Source organism: Diadema antillarum, unplaced genomic scaffold (assembly GCF_040938485.1).
Source record: "Diadema antillarum isolate AM-2024a unplaced genomic scaffold, OU_Dant_1.0 scf00000057, whole genome shotgun sequence".
NCBI classification, from domain to species: domain Eukaryota; kingdom Metazoa; phylum Echinodermata; class Echinoidea; order Diadematoida; family Diadematidae; genus Diadema; species Diadema antillarum.
This window is the reverse complement of record NW_027270946.1, coordinates 3,037,259-3,053,585: the sequence shown is the minus strand read 5'-3', so window position 1 is coordinate 3,053,585 and position 16,327 is coordinate 3,037,259. Positions and strand designations below refer to the sequence as shown.

General features: G+C 39.2%; 1 pseudogene; it reads right to left on the bottom strand.

Moving 5' to 3' along the window:
• Nucleotides 1-6,916: 6,916 nt before the first annotated feature.
• LOC139715934 (uncharacterized) overlaps nucleotides 6,917-16,327 on the bottom strand; it is a 33,704-nt pseudogene continuing 24,293 nt past the window's right edge.

The window sequence follows — 16,327 nt, the reverse complement described above, 5'->3', positions numbered from 1 at the left end:
AAAATATGGGGGTGATAAAGGCTGTTTTTCTTGAGTTATTGCAAAGAAAGTTTCAGAAACAAATATCATAAAACATCGAAGATAAGCTTTAATTTCAACCAAGTTTTTTGACATGATGCCGACGTTGTATGAAGAAACGAATTGCAAATTACAATGCCCAAAGTCTCAGCTACAACATATTAAAATCTGGGAGAAATTCACCGAAGGGTAAGTGAGCTAGTTCTCGATAAAGACAACCATGTCAATTTTCACATCTAGAAAAATTCCCTCCCATAGAGATAACACTTCATAACGAAGATAGAGAAAAAAAGTACATATGACCTTGACCGCATTATGCACAGACAAGATGGCATCTGAGCAAAAAGTAGTTATTTTGTGAAATGATTCTTGTAACATGGTCTTTGGTCAATGATTTGAGTCCTGATCCCAATAGGCATGACCATACCGGTTTCATTTGTGTCGAGGAGACATTGGCCGTGTGATGTTTGGATTGTCATTTAGAAAAGGAAGTCAGACTTGCCATCTTTGGTACCGAATTCCGTATCCACTAACGAAGATACAGACTGAAGTTTATTTGACCTTTGACCCCACTTTGCACACCCAAGATGGCATCTGAGCAAAAAGTGGTTATTTAGTGAAGTGATTATTGTAACATGCCCTTTGCGTGTGCAAAATATGGGAAAGATAGGACATGTATTCACCAAGATACAAGATAAAACATTTATGACCTTTGACCCTAATTTACATACCCAAGATGGTGTCTGATCAAGTAGTTGTTATTCTATGAAATAATGTACGTGACATGAACTAAACATGTGCAAAATATTGGGCTGATAGACCTTGTTTTTCTTGAGTTATTGCAAAGAAATTGCAAAAAGAAAGGAATATCTCAATACATCGAAGATAAGCTTTAATTTCAACCAAGTTTTTGGACGTAATCCTGACATCAAATGAAAATATGGAGGCACACTTACGATAGCCCAAAGTCTCAGCTACAACATATTAAAATCTGGGAGAAATTCACCGAAGCATAAGGGAGCTAGTGCTCGATAAAGACCGTCATGTCAATTTTCATTTCCAGAAAAACTGCACTCCCATAGAGATAACACGTAAACTGGTCAAATTTGACAAGATTACTTTCAATCCATTTTTACGAGGTGATGCCGTCATCCAATCAAAATGTTGTTGTCTCGCCCACCGGAGGTGAAGGCGAGACTAAGGGATCCAAATGGCGTCCGTCCGTCGTCCGTCCGTCGTCCGTCCGTCGTCCGTCGTCCGTCTGTCGTCCGTCCGTCGTCCGTCGTCCGTCCGTCGTCCGTCGTCCGTCACAAATGTTAAAGTTTACCTGCAAGACTCTCTTATGATACATAACTTGGCAACTGTTACAGCAATGGCAGCCACACTTGGGTGATAGAAGCACTAGGGGTATCTTCATGTTATGGTGTTGTCAGAGGTCATGTGATGAGGTCAAAGGTCATTTGAGGTCGTATATTAATGGGTATGTGCAAGACCCTCTTTTCTATGTTAAAGTTTACCTGCAAGACTCTCTTTTGACAAATAACTTCACATAAGTTGCTTGGATTACAACCTAACTTGGGTCATAGATGCACTGGGGGTACCTTCATGTTATGGTGCCGTTGGAGGTCACAGGATAAGGTCAAAGGTCACTTGAGGTCATACGTTAAAGTTTACTTGCAAGACTCTCTTATCACTCGTAACTCGACACATGTTGCTACAATAGCAATCAAACTTGGGTGATGGATGCACTGGGAGTACCTTCATGTTATGGTGCCATAAGAGGTCACATGATAAGGTCAAAGGTCATTTGAGGTCATACGTTAAAGTTTACTCGCAAGACTCTCTTATCACACATAACTCAGCACATGTTGCTACAATGGCAATCAAACTTGGGTGATGGTAGATGTCTCTTGGGAAGTTGAAGGTAACCACAAGGTCAGAGGTTACAGACAGGGGTCAACGAACTTTTAGGGCCCAATGTTAAGTTTTTAGGGTGCATTTCGTTTATGGCTCATAACTTTTGATCCCTTTGTCTGTTTGTGACCAAACTTGGATGGAACATGTCCCTTGGGGAGGTGAAGGTCGTCACAAGATCAAAGGTCACAGACAGGGGTCAACAAACTTTTAGGGCCCAATGTTATGTTTTTTTAGGGCGCGTTTTGATTGTGGCTCATAACTTTTGATCCCTATGTCCGTTTGTGACCAAACTTGGACGGTAGATGTCCCTTGGGGAGTTAAAGGTCATCACAAGGTCAAAGGTCACAGAAAGGGGTCAACACATTTTTAGGGCCCAATGTTAATTTTGTATGGCGCGTTTCGATTATGGCTCATTACTTTTGATCCCTTTGTCCGTTTGTGACCAAACTTGGATGGTAAATGTCCCTTAGGGTATTGAAGGTCACCACAAGGTCAAAGGTCATAAGCAGGTCAAATAACTTCTGGGAGTTATAAAAAATATTAATTCCTTGTACGCGAATGGGCGAGACACAATTTGGCGATTGCCTTGTTGTTAAATTAATGAAAGAGTATTTAATAAGCTACATCATACTGAAATCTGGGTGAAAATTGGCAAAGGATTAGTGCGATACGCTCGAGTGAACTTGAAACTTGATGACGTCATTTTGAAAATTTACTTTTTTTATTTTATTAAGAAATTTGATATCTTTTAATCATTTTTTCAGCATCGCCAACCCATGAAATGACATGTACAACGCATCAGCTTTCAGAATATAAAAAGAAAATGGGAGGTCACCGTCCATCCTGACGAGTAATATCGGATTTAAAATTGGCGGTTTTTTGGCATTGTTGCACTGTATATCGCCATTGACGCGCGCGCGGAATTTCAACTTTGACGGGCCCGTATGACGTCATATTGAGTTGGATTGACTTGAAACTTGGTAGAAATATTCCTTGACATTTCAGGCATCTGATCTGTGTAAAAAAAGTGGAAATTTCTATTGCATATGAGCTGTGTGTGCGTATATGCGCGCGCGCGTACGCGTCCGTCCAATTTTTTCAATTTTTCAAAAAATGCTCTAAATGGTCTGAAACGTGTGCAAAAAAAATTTGAGCTCGATTTGAGCATACAAATATTTCAACGCGCACGTACGCGCACGTTTCAAGAGAAAATGTAAATTTTGAGAACATGAGTAGAATGCGCATCAGTTGAAATATATGTGACGTAAATTTCATTGAAAAACTCTATTCCACTGAGATATGATTGAGAATGTGTTTTCATATAATGACGTCATAGTGACGTCACGTACGACCAATCACAATGATACATTAGATTTGTCGTCTTTGGGGCATGATACATACATGGTATGAGTTTGAAGTTGATACTCTGAGTACTTTCTGAGTACGTAGATACACAACTTTTGTCCAGAAATAAAGAAAGAAGAAGAAGAAGAAGAAGAAGAACAAAGAATCCGTACAGATACAGAAGGTGATCCGAGAGGATACTCGGATCACCTAAATAGACCTGCCAGATAACCTTGTCATATCAAACATCCAGCCATATCCGACCTTACTAGAATGAGGTTCCACTGTACTACTGGCCAACTTTCCTTCCTCAGACATGATATATGCCATCAACAGGATTTAATTGATGTGTGGAATTGACTACAATTATAAGATAGCAGCATCCTTGATGTGTCAGTTGCTCAGACAAGGACAGTTTGACAGTATATGTAGTCATCCATGACGCCCTTTTGTGATCTCAGAATATACGGTCCACCTTGCTCAAGTCGACCTCGCATAAGTCAACCTTGCATAAGTCGAATAATCACCTAAGTCAAAGGTCTTTTCATGTCCTCTTCTCTTTATATTCTATTGATTTTTAATCCCTCATAAGTCGAATTTTCTCTAAGTCGAAGCTATTTATTCAGTCCAAATAGATTTGACGTAGGCGAGGTTGACTGTAATACGGCACCAAGGTTCGGAGTAGGAGAAGACTCGGTTTGGGGAAAACTGTCAACATTTCAACCTGCAGGTTTTATAAACTACAGGTCTGAATGGAATGATGTTAGACAAAGTGCATATCACACACACCTGCTGCAAATCGAGGATGCTGTTAGGTATGCATATATGTATGTGTGAATAGGAGATGCTCATATTTATGTATATTAATTTACAATGTCGAAGAACATAAACACGGAAGAAACAGAAAAGGAAGTGAATGGAAAAAAAAAAATACAGAAAAAGGAGAGTTTCTCATCAGAATGACCATTGCTCTCCCAGCAGGCAAAGTGTGGTTGTTATGAGTGCAACTCTGCTTATTTCGGAGCCTTCATTCCAAATGTGCAAGTCATGCACACTCTCTTCGAAATGGCAATGGTTGCTCAGAGCATCGCCAAAGTTAAACAGAGACTCATCCATCTTACAGTTGGCCCCTTGCCACAATCACCATGTTGCTTCTCCGTTTCACCCCAACACACTCAATGGCCTGTGGCATGAGTGAGGGATTGACATGATTCAAACAACATCCTTTGTACTCCCTCCGGCTGTCTCCAACACTTGGAATTTTTATCATGTAATACATGTGTATGATGTCAGCTATGTACACAGTCTTCCATTGGTATGCGTTATTTGTCTAGAGGTAAAACTGAAGCCGTGTTAAAAGTCATATGTATGAAATGGCAGTTATAATAAATTCAAATGTTTATGGACAATTTCAACTTTCATATCTTAGAAAATTTGCATTCCTATTCTGTGTTTGTCTCTTTGTTTTTTTGTTTTCTTTTTGTATCTTTTATCATACATGTATATTGTAGGGAAGCATATATTTAGACTGTGTCAGAATTGATTGTTTTACGGTGGTAATGTGACAAACTACTTGCAGTGCTTTTGAAGTTTTCATGAATATTTTGTGAATTACACAAGTAGTTTGGACTTCATTTCCTGTTATCCATATCATCAATTTATAAGTTTCTATCAGAATGCAGTGCAAAAGCTGATGAGCCTGGGAAGGGCTATTTTCAATTGTGGAAAGTAAGCTGAACCATTGGTCAATTGTGGTGAATTTAAAGCGATATCTACGCACATAAAATATTTAATATGCAACACTAAAGAGGACTCGGTGTACACACTATTACAGTGTCGTACACTTGTACCTCTCGTTAGTGGTGCTATTCTGATTTTTTGTGATGGGTTTTCAACGTGTACGCCTGTTCTTGACGTAAAAACAAATAAACAATTGCATGAACAACCAAACCAAATACACTAGTATTCCACATCCATATTTACATAACCACAACTGTCTTGCAATGGGCCTGTCTGCTGACATTTAAGTATTGAAATATTCATACATTAAAATACTTCAGTACAGAAGTCTATGATCATGTTCTATTTGAGGGGTGTTAGACAAGTGGACCCTCTGTGAAAATTCATGCACCACTCTCTCACTTCTAGTGATTGTCAATGGCAGGATTCTTAATAATGTCCAAGTACTACAGTTAAACCTGAAGTTCACTTCAAAATAAACTGGCACAGAGTTTTAGCAGATTGACACTGAAACAAACGTTGAACTGACATGGTTACGCAATGGTTCAAGGGCTGCACCTCTCTTTCAAAACAGACACCAAGAAAAGTTGCAATGAACAGGCAAGACATCCTTTGATTCATGATATGAACATATATAACATTTATTATGGCATAATCAGTACAAATCAAAGCATACTTTACTGACACAATGATCACACTCAGGTACCACTTTGGACAATGTCAAGACCATTTGAACCTGATCTGATTATAATACACTGTACATTAAACATAATTTCGAAATACCTCAGAGCTGCAGGTTCAGATGCCATAAATATGGTAAGAATAAAGACGATCTCTCTTCACATAATATACATTGTTATCTTATTTACATACACTTGAATATTGTTTCATACAATCGCCCTTGCGTCTTTCAAAGGATATGATTATGGGGAAAGACAAATTGGTTCATGTGGCACTGTACAAAACTAGAATGCATCAGTTTGATTTGTTTATGACTGAATACAGTATTTCACATTTTGTGTCTCTCTTTTTGAATAGCTTGGGATACATTTGCCAAGATGCAAAAGGTCAAAATGAAGGCATGTTTCTCACATAATAAGAATTTGCATAGACCAAAAATGAAGAAAGAGCTAAGGAACATTGAGAACATAAAGGATATACAAAAATGGTTAATAATATTTTGCTTCAATATGTACCAAATGGAAAGCTGAATGAATGTACTTCTCATAAACAAGAAGTTTGTTAACGAGAAATCTTGCATGAGAGCAAGACAGTGATGTAAGGATGGACTCTGGTTGAATAGCATTACAATTATAGCATTACTCAATCATATAGCTTTGTTCTATCACAATGAGGCTGTGTTCAAACTGGAAGGATAAGGAACATTTACAACACATTGTTCATGAAGTATCTCCTGCCCACAGGCACCAGTGTGAACTTGAAAGTACAGACACCTGATTCTGGAAGCATAGTTTGCCTAAATAATGCTCTGATCATACCCTTCTTCACAAAGTCAATATCAATACATACTGTATATTAACTGATGTACTTCATGTTTTCTTTGGTGTGAACTGAACCCTAACCATAACCTTAGCAATATTGTTCTTAATGAGAGTACATTTTGCAATACGTATAGGTATCTTCAACAACATATAATGCATATAAGAATTCATTGATGGGAGTGTTCTATTATAGCGCAGCCAGATTTACACAGTTTATCTAAAATGGCATTTCCAGGCTGGTTATTGGTCAATACTCTCTGCTTCTCACAAATATTCTTCAATTCTCAGAAAAGTGAAAAGATACCTTTGCAGATTACGCTGAAAGTTGGTCATTGTGTATATCCCTCAAATCATCAGGAAGCTGATCACCCCTCTCATCATGCTCCTTGCTCTGATCAGTGAACGTCCTCCCCATCAACTGCAGCCTGGGGCTGTTCCACTTGCGAGCTCATGGGGGTGCCGGGGTGGGGTGTGTTGGCAAGCAGTTCGGCTGGCGTGCTGGGTGCCTTGCTCGCCCAGTCCTGTGCAGCAGCCCAGTTCATGCTCTTGCGAATGTCAAACAGGTTGATGACTGACAGGCGCTGCATTGGAAGTTGCATTTGGGTTAAAGAAAACTCTTCTTCTCTATAAGGTATACATCGGGTCCCATGCTGTCACCATGATCTTAATAAGTGCTATTCTAAAGTGTGTTTGAGGGAAGCAGGGAACTTCATTATTCAAGGACCTAGATGCCATTACAATTGCCTTGTTACATCAGGTTTTCTTACATCAGGGTTACAAAGACAGAAAAATATACAGAGAGTTTTGTGAAATGTAATCTCTTGATAATGAGGTTCTGTCGTAAATGACCATATGAGGTGGCCCTTGTAAGCCTAATCCACAGAAACCTACAGCCTTCATAATAAATTATCTATTTGAATGTAAAATTTTCAAAAAGAAGGCATTCTCATCTATCAAAAGCAGAAAAATAGAAATATAGAGTGCTGAAACCTGCAAATTCACTGTGTTATACCAGAGTTTTGTCATATTTCAGTAATCTCTTTACAATGAGGTTTCGCTGCTATGACCGAATAAGGCAGCCTCTCTGGCTTAATAGAATGTACAGTTTTCATGAATATTGGGTGATTTCAAGTTCGGTGCTAGTGCTAGTGCTAGCTTCCGAATAACAGTGTTAAATCGAGCTCCAACACCAACGGTCAGATTAACGAGGCGATACTGATCACCAGCACTAGGTTTTGGAATCACAGCACCGCGAGCTCCGCGGGAATTGCGCCACGAAAAAAGTGATGGCGCGTGATTACAGTCAAATATTAAAAGATGTAGCCAAAACTGCTCAGTTTAAGACACATAGTGAGGAAGACGAATTAAAATGCCACAAATTTCATCCATTCTCCAAACTACAACTATCTTAATTTTGCTTCCAGGCTCAGATTTATAAAGCCATGTCTCGAGTGCTTGTGTTCTTGACATGGGCGTCCACTGCATTAGCATATTAGACTTTGCACGTAAAACGGGCATCTACCATTATGGAAGTGAATACGGGTCTTGCACGGCAATGCTAATACCAGCACCGAACTTGAAATGAAGAAAATGATAATCCCTAGGAGCTAGTATTAGTCAATGGGAAAAAAGCATGTAAATCACTAACACCAACGGCGAACCTCGGTTCAGCAGACGACATTCAACACCGATCCCAGCACCAACTACCAGAAATACGTCATAATTTTGAGGTCAACTCCCAACACCGACGTGATTTCAAGTTCGGTTTTATCACCGGTGCTAGTGCTGAGATAGCACTAGCACTAGCACTAGCCCTAGCACTAGCACTAGCACCGAACTTGGAATCACCCAATGTATTGTAATGTAAAACATTCAAAGAGAAGGCATCATTCCCATCTTAGGCCATTCTGTGTCTAAGGCATGCAAACAGACATATTTATTGAACAAGGATACATTCTTGGCAGGAAGCGGCGGCAGCTGGAAGATTGACGGTGGTTGTGTTAACCTCAGGTGACCCAAAGAACCTGATGAAACAAGACACAGTAAGTTTTTTGGGTTTTTTTAGTTCTTTATTTCATCATTCTCACAGTCAGAGTAAATTGTCGGTAACATAGCTAAGACACTAACTGTACCGGTAAATGAAGCACCAATCCCTCTCCTTGTCAGTAAACATTAAAGTGATTATGACAAGTGCAGTCACTCACAATATCAACTCTAGAGAATGTACGGCTATTTAGGACTCTTTCTTTTTTTATTTTTTTTTTTGGGGGGGGGACCTCACTTGATCTGAAACCAGACACAAGTCACTCAGTCATATTGCTTGAAAGACCCCACCCACTTTTGAGAGGAAAACTTTCCTACTGTTGAGGATAAAATTGCATGAATACATTCAATGTCATGTTCCATTACCCATCTTCCCTCTTATCTACCATGAACATATTTCAAAATACTATCCATACTTTACTTCAAAAATGTGAGAATAAACTGTAAGACTGACCCGATGGATGGAAATAATGGTGGGCACGAGGGTTGTACAGCTGCCCTGTTCTGGTTGGCATGAACACAGCAGGTAGGCTAATATCTGGAGAGGAGGAGGGGGGGGGGGGAGAGAAAAGAAATTAGAGATTGCTGCTCAAAGAAAAAGAAAAAATGATTGCGGCAAGAAAGCACCCATGGATGGATGAGCACAGCATGTTTTATGGTCAGAGAAGGCAGAAATCTGTCAGTACAGTATTGACAAATCATTGGACCGATCACCTAATTTCATTTAGAGGTACACAGTATCTCCCTTTGAGTGTATACATGGACTAAAAAGTAAGATTAAAGCCCTGGATGTACTACAGAGACACACATACAGTTTACTTTGTCAGAGTCTTCTCCTGCGAAAGATAAAACTTTCTCATGATTACTTTTTGTGAAGGGCCGATTTTACTTATCTCTACCTCCTTATTTTGTGGACGTGAGTCTTTTTTTTTTAAGCAGAATTCAATATCGCCAAGTTCATTTGTGTGTAATTGTTTTTGCAACAATCAGTCAAGGGCAAGATTTGCAAAAATTTCCACATTGCATAATATTCCATTTTTACAGTGTGTCCAAAATAGACACATACAAAACCAAAATAAAGTGGCAGTTAAAACAAATAAGAAAAGATTGCATGCCTAATAAGAATTAGTTTGTCATCTTAAATTTAAGATGTTAAAAAGCCAGGCTGGTTTCAGGTTACCTTTGGTTGCATCTTCTGGTGTGCCATCCTGTTGGTTCAGCTTGTATTGGCCAGCAAGCTGTTTCTCAATGTGACTGCTGATCTCCGTCTTCGTCTTTTCGTTCAGCTCCTGGCGCCGACGCTCGCTCTCCTCAGTAAACATCCGCAGCCTCTCTAAGAACTGGCAGGTTTGAGGGAAACATCCAAACACAGCCATTTTCATTCAATTTGGGGAGAAATTTCATCAGACAACAGAAATAAACTATGCACATCTATCTATACTCTCTGCCAATAGCCATTCTTGCCTTGGCGTGTGCAATGATAATTCATTCATCTTGCATCATTATATCTTCAATGGAAAATGGTTATCATTAAATACATTTTTGTCTTTTGCCTTTAACGTAGTTGTTATGTAAATAGGATAGCTCAGTGCCCTAATGAATAGGAGCCCTGCCTGGCAGTGCTGCATAACTGAATAATAGATGCCCAGGCCTGAATGAACATTGGAATGCCAGTGATATACCCACAGTCCTGCAGTTAAGACAGCATGCTTTATACTTCACTTCACTACCAGCAGCCAGACTACAGAGACACACCCAAAAGGTAACTCCAATCCAGCATAGTATATAACAGTGGCGACGAGGACTACCAGCAGCCAGACTACAGAGACACACCCAAAAGGTAACTCCAATCCAGCATAGTATATAACAGTAGTGGCAATAGTTACGACATTATCATCTGAACAAAAGTATCCATTTTTTAACAAATCAGTTCTGTAGGTTCAACTGCGGACCAACACTATGCATTATCTGGGCTCAATCTGGATAACAGTGAAAGAAGACAATGAATGAAAATTATTAAAACAACGAAATGATGCTAGAATGCATTGCAGGTTTTCATGTTTTCATGACATTGTGACTGAGTAATCCCCCCAAAAAATTACTCTTTGTAGTAATTACACCCATCTACGTGTAAACGAAGGACTATAAAAGGAACCATAAAAGGAATAGTTGAGGAGTGAGAAGGCTGGTTGCCCTTACGTCTTTGGGGAGGTCACTGCCCCACTCTGGCAGCTTGGTGCCCATCTTCTTGGCCTTCCTCTTGTTGGCTGACCGCTCCCTGGGGTCGGGCGGTTGGGGGATGGCCATTTGGCTGTCTCGCCCCGGGCTCCACCCTCGCAGGGCTGACCTGGAGAAGGATACTGGGGGACACCGAAAAAAACCCAGAATGCTCAAGAGTACCGAGTTCAATTCACTTTATTTCATTCTAGTCATGGACCGTCTTCTGAATATCGTGCATATGTGTTTGTGTAATTAAAAACAAAATGCTGGCACTGTATTAAAGTATGAACAAAAACAAAAAAGGCGACAAGGGTATAGCACAAAATTGACGAGTGTTTCCACTTGTGAAAAGAGACAACAACAACAAAAACAATATACAGTGTACTCCCGTCACAACAAACACGGTTACAACGAAGTTCTGGTTACAACGAAGTAAAAATTTGGGCCGCAACATTATCCACTCTGTGCTTTATTGTTTATTTGTTCGGTTATAACAAAATTTCAATATCAGGAAAGAAAACTGCAGGTCCCGAGAACTTCGTTATAATGTGAGTCCACTGTATTTTATGCATGCAGAGCCATAAGGGCATTAATACTGTCCATTCTATAGAATAAACATTATTCTGCGTCTCATCCGGGATGTACTAGTCAAATTTATAGAAAGTCTGATTCTTTACTTGCTTTTTCTCACAAACCTGTATGGGATGTCATACAAAATGCTCACAAGCAGATAAAAAGAGACAGACAGACAGACAGACAGACAGACAGATTTAGACATACATACAGATTAAGACAGATAGAGAAAGAGACAGACAAATAGGCAGACAGACAATCACACATGCAAGCAGAGAGATTGCGGGATGAACTGACTCTTCTCTAAATTCTACACACCTGATGGATTTGAAGGGAGTCCACTCAGCATGTTCAGCTGTTCAGTTTGGACAGCTTCCAGTGCTGCCGCCAGATCCCGTATTCTTGACCTGTGAAAAATCCGGATTGGAAGAGTAACTCATTTTGAGAATGATAACTTCTTTATTTTTGACAGGGTGTTATGCGATGACAAAGAAAAATGCATTTAAACGCACCTTTATCATTCAATTTCTTCATATTCAAACTCATAGGTAAAGTAAACGTGTAACATAGAAGTGCCAATTTGCACAGAGCAAGAGAAATACAACCTGCTGTACTTTGAAAAACAAATAAATGTTAGAATCCAACAGTGGTAGTGCATGCTATCTGCCTTTGACTCAACAGAGAATAATTCAAATGTAATGGTCATGGCAATCAGATGAATTTTCTTAACATAGCTTCCCCATAAAGACAGCTTGCTTTCACTGAAAATCCACCACCCACTTGTTCATAGTTAGATCTGTTTGATAAATCCAAGATTAGGTATCACTCACTCGAAATCCTCCGTCAGCACTGCGAGCTCCTGGTTATGTTGCTCTAGCACTATGTCCAGCTCGGCCTTCGATATCATTTCCTGGAGGAAAGACAGAGTGTAAAGAAAAACAGACTTTAGTGTGCAGCCAGAAATAATTGAACAAAAATGGTATTAATATGAATACCTCAGACTAAAGAGCACTTTGAAACTGGACTAGCGCTAGCAGGCAGCTTGGAGAAGAAAGGGTGATTTTGCACCTGATAGGCTCACCTCTTTGAGATTTGGTGCAGGTGCAGCTTATATCATGTACGTGCCACATGCTTTCATACAGTAATTCTATTAAGAACTGCATGGGAAATTATGGCAGCTTTTTCTGGTTTATTTTCGCTTTCATAGTTCTTATTGGAAGAGTGGTGAAGCATAGTTTGCCCATTAGAATTTGAATAACCCCTACAAAGAATAATGTACTGTAAAACGAGGAATTTTCGCGTGCATTTTAATTTCGCGAGCGCCAAAATTTGTGAAATTAAAATGCACGCGAAAGTTTTTGTCTATACTACATGCATTGAACGCCAGTGGCAATTCAACGAAAATTTCATGCCACGAAAAAGGCTGTCGGCTCCAATTTGCAAAAATTTCATGCCGCGAATATATCATGTTTTACAGTATATTTCAGTAAACCTGTCTGGGACTGCATGGACTATCTGTAACAACATTTTAATCTCAAAGGAAAATGGAAGAGCAGTTTAGGTCTATTCTGGCATGATCTCCGCAAAATGCTATTATGTGTTAGGAGCCTCCTAAAACCTCTGAAGAGCACAGTTAAGATTTCATTTCCAGCATCGAAGTGTTTTTAGAACTATCACTCAATGTGATTAATACCCCCACCTAACACTGAGGGAGTTAAATCAAGCGTATTGAACTACTGTAAAACCAGAAATCTTAGTTTGCTCAAAACTTTTGCAAATTTCGCAAAAGTAAAATGCACACCCAAGTTTTTGTTTACATAAAGCGCTTTGAATGCCAGTGGCAATTCACGAAAATTTCTTGCCGCCATAAAAGCCAATGACTCCAATCGTGAAAGTTTCATGCCTCAAATGTCTCTGATTTTACGGTAGACTTTCTTCAGTGTGGGAGAGTTACAGAGAGGGAGCTATACTCACAGGTTTGTCCGACGTGGTGCTGGATCTCAGAGAGAGGGCCGAGAGGCACCGCTCCTCAAACTCCTTGTTGATGCTGAGGTCCTCCTTCCGCATGGTGTTCAGATCCACACCCGTCAGCTCCTCGATGATCTCATTGAGGGTTGCCGTCTCTGTGGAGGGGAAGAGAGAAGTCTCAAAACTCAGTGTGGATCTACAGGAGTTCAGACTTTTTCAGCCATTATTTCAGATGGCATTTGTCAGAATGTAAGTGAATTTCACTGCTGTTGGAATGGAGAGGAGGGAGATGATGTATGTAGTGTCCCTCTCTCAAAACAGACGGGTGAAAGAAAGAAAATACAGAGAAATAAAGAAAGACCAAACCAACTGACAAGATATAAAGCAACCTCTCTTCTAAAGCCAAATGACACAGCTGGTTCCCATCTCTCAACAGATGCACAACAATCACATCTTGGAAAAAAACAAAACATAACAAAACAAAACAGAATGAAAAATGGTCATGAATGTTTTACTTGTAGGAATGGGAGCTGCCATGATTGTAATCTTGATGTTGTCAGTCTCTTCGTAAAATGATAAACAAATGACTAATCCCAGGGAATTTAGAAGGGTTAATAAATAGGCGGCTACTACATACCAAAACAAAACTTTCGCAGAATTACAATTCTTCCTAAATATACATGTTCATTGCAGTTCAATAGGACAGCCGCAAATTTCCATGAGCTTCTATGAAAACACTGCAGCAATGTTTCAAAAAGCAATATCCACAAGAAACATGCTTCTCACCTGTGTCTTTCTCAAATGTGAATGGTTTGTGGATGCGTGTGTAGAAGAAGACAATGGGCAGGGATCCAATTGGTTCCTCTGGGCCCCCCTTGAGTTTGCGACTTGGTTTGATGGGGTAGATGGGGAAAGAATGGGGGACGATGTCTTGGGTCTCCTCCACCGACTCCAATATCTGAATCTCCTGAGAAAGCAAAAGTAGATAGACACAAGCTGCACATAAATGCTAATATCTCTTAAGTAGAATGAAATGGAAATCAAGCGTGGTTATGTGTTAAAATATGTGTGCAAAACCAGCTGACTCTTCATTATCATGAATAAAAAAAAGCCCAGTCTAGTTTTGATGGCAAGTACAATATCTGCTTCTGGGAAACGCTAGCTTAATTTCATTTACTATGATTGATATTTACAAACTTTTATATTCTACCATGCTGGCAACTTGGAAAGATCTACATTTACCTTGCAAGCAACAATTTCAATCATTTCCCCATAAATATGGCCCTTCACTATTAATAGTGGGGTGGCTTAGTGACAAATATACTGATAATCGTGACACGCCGGACAAAAGTGTCATTTTTTCCTCAGACATTTGTATATATATGAGGATCAAAATTAGGGGGTGCTCCAAGAAATCCGCTAACAGAAAAGATGAGAAAATGCCCTTAATTTGTACATAACAATAGTGTCTGAATTCAAAGACTATACACAGGGCATTCGCCAGGTTTCTGTACAATGCAATGCAATGTACATGGTTGCTAGTCTTAAAATTCAGACCCATAATACGACATATTGTGTGCATGTTTACAGTAATACACCATTTTTACTGGTTTTCCTATGGTAACAGGTGGTTAGTCTGTGTTGCAGACCTGAGGGAGGTGTGTTGGAATAGTCCAGTTTTCTTAAGCACCTTTTCATTAAATAATTTCCTATAATTTCTGGTAAAGGATTTTTTTAGTACTGTCTACCTCCTGTAGAGAAATGGCAAAGAGTGACATGTGACTCTGGCTCAGATACTTTAAATCTTGGGCAATGACTGAGCCAGGTGTAGGACTATGTCACAGTTCATTTTTTCTCCTAGAACTACTAGTTTACCAGTAGAAGAGCTGCATATTCCATTGAGAACTTAAGGTTTTGGGTATTGACCTACATATTTCCTAACAAATTTAACCCGTTTTCTCCAAGATTGTGTGAATTCCATAGGTTTAGCGCAGGGATTACCTGGTTCCCGTAAGCAATTTTTATAGTCCGCACCTCCCCTCTTTATATGTTTCTTATTTCTTGTGGGGGTTATTCAAATGTTTAAAAAGGTTAAAAGTCTATTTTCATAGATGAAGTTGAATTTAGACAATTTGAATATTTTTAAAAATATATTGATATTTGTAATTTCACTCATAAAGACTTAAAGCGGTTTGAATATTTTTGGTCTGATAGCTATGTATAGACATGTTATTAAAAAGTAAAAGCAATGTTTGATTGGTTCACATTATCCAAAGAGGGTGGGATGTAGTTGGCTGGTGAACAAAGTCTATGGGGAAGTTTAAAAAGTTGATAGAAATAAAACAAAATCGGCATAGAGCAGAATCTAAATCACAATATGATATGACAAAATTCCCGACCCCAAAGGCGGTTGATTCTATGATGCTTTATGTCAAAATACATTCCACCCAAAATACATGTGATTGATAGGAGGAAAAAGTATAGTACATTAAAAACAATATAGTTCAACTAACCCCATTAGTCGAGCAGCATAATGAAATGATTGTTAAGTTTTATCGCCTTGTCAATTGAAGATGATGTTACATAATGACAATTATCAAAGTCAGCTAGATCTACGAGTATATCAAGAAACCAAAAAGAAGGGGTGGGGTGGGGTGGGGAGAGAAGAATGAAGTAAGTTATTAGTATTTGTAGTTTTGGTTTTCAGTATATTCATTTTAATTTCCTTAATTTCCGTTAGGTCATCATGGATTGGAGCATTTGTGTACTAGTAATCTGCCAGGAACAAACACAAGAAAAACTTAAAGGTCCTATATTATACACTTTTGGGAGAGTGACTTGAAAAAAAAAATGTTCAGGATATCACATTTTATGCATAATATGTGTAGGTCTGGGGGCATTTCATGAAGCATTTTGTCCGACAAGTTGTCGGACAAATTTGCTCTCTGCCAATCAGATGCAAGGATTTCTGTAGTTTGTAACAGTTTGTCAGAAAAATATCT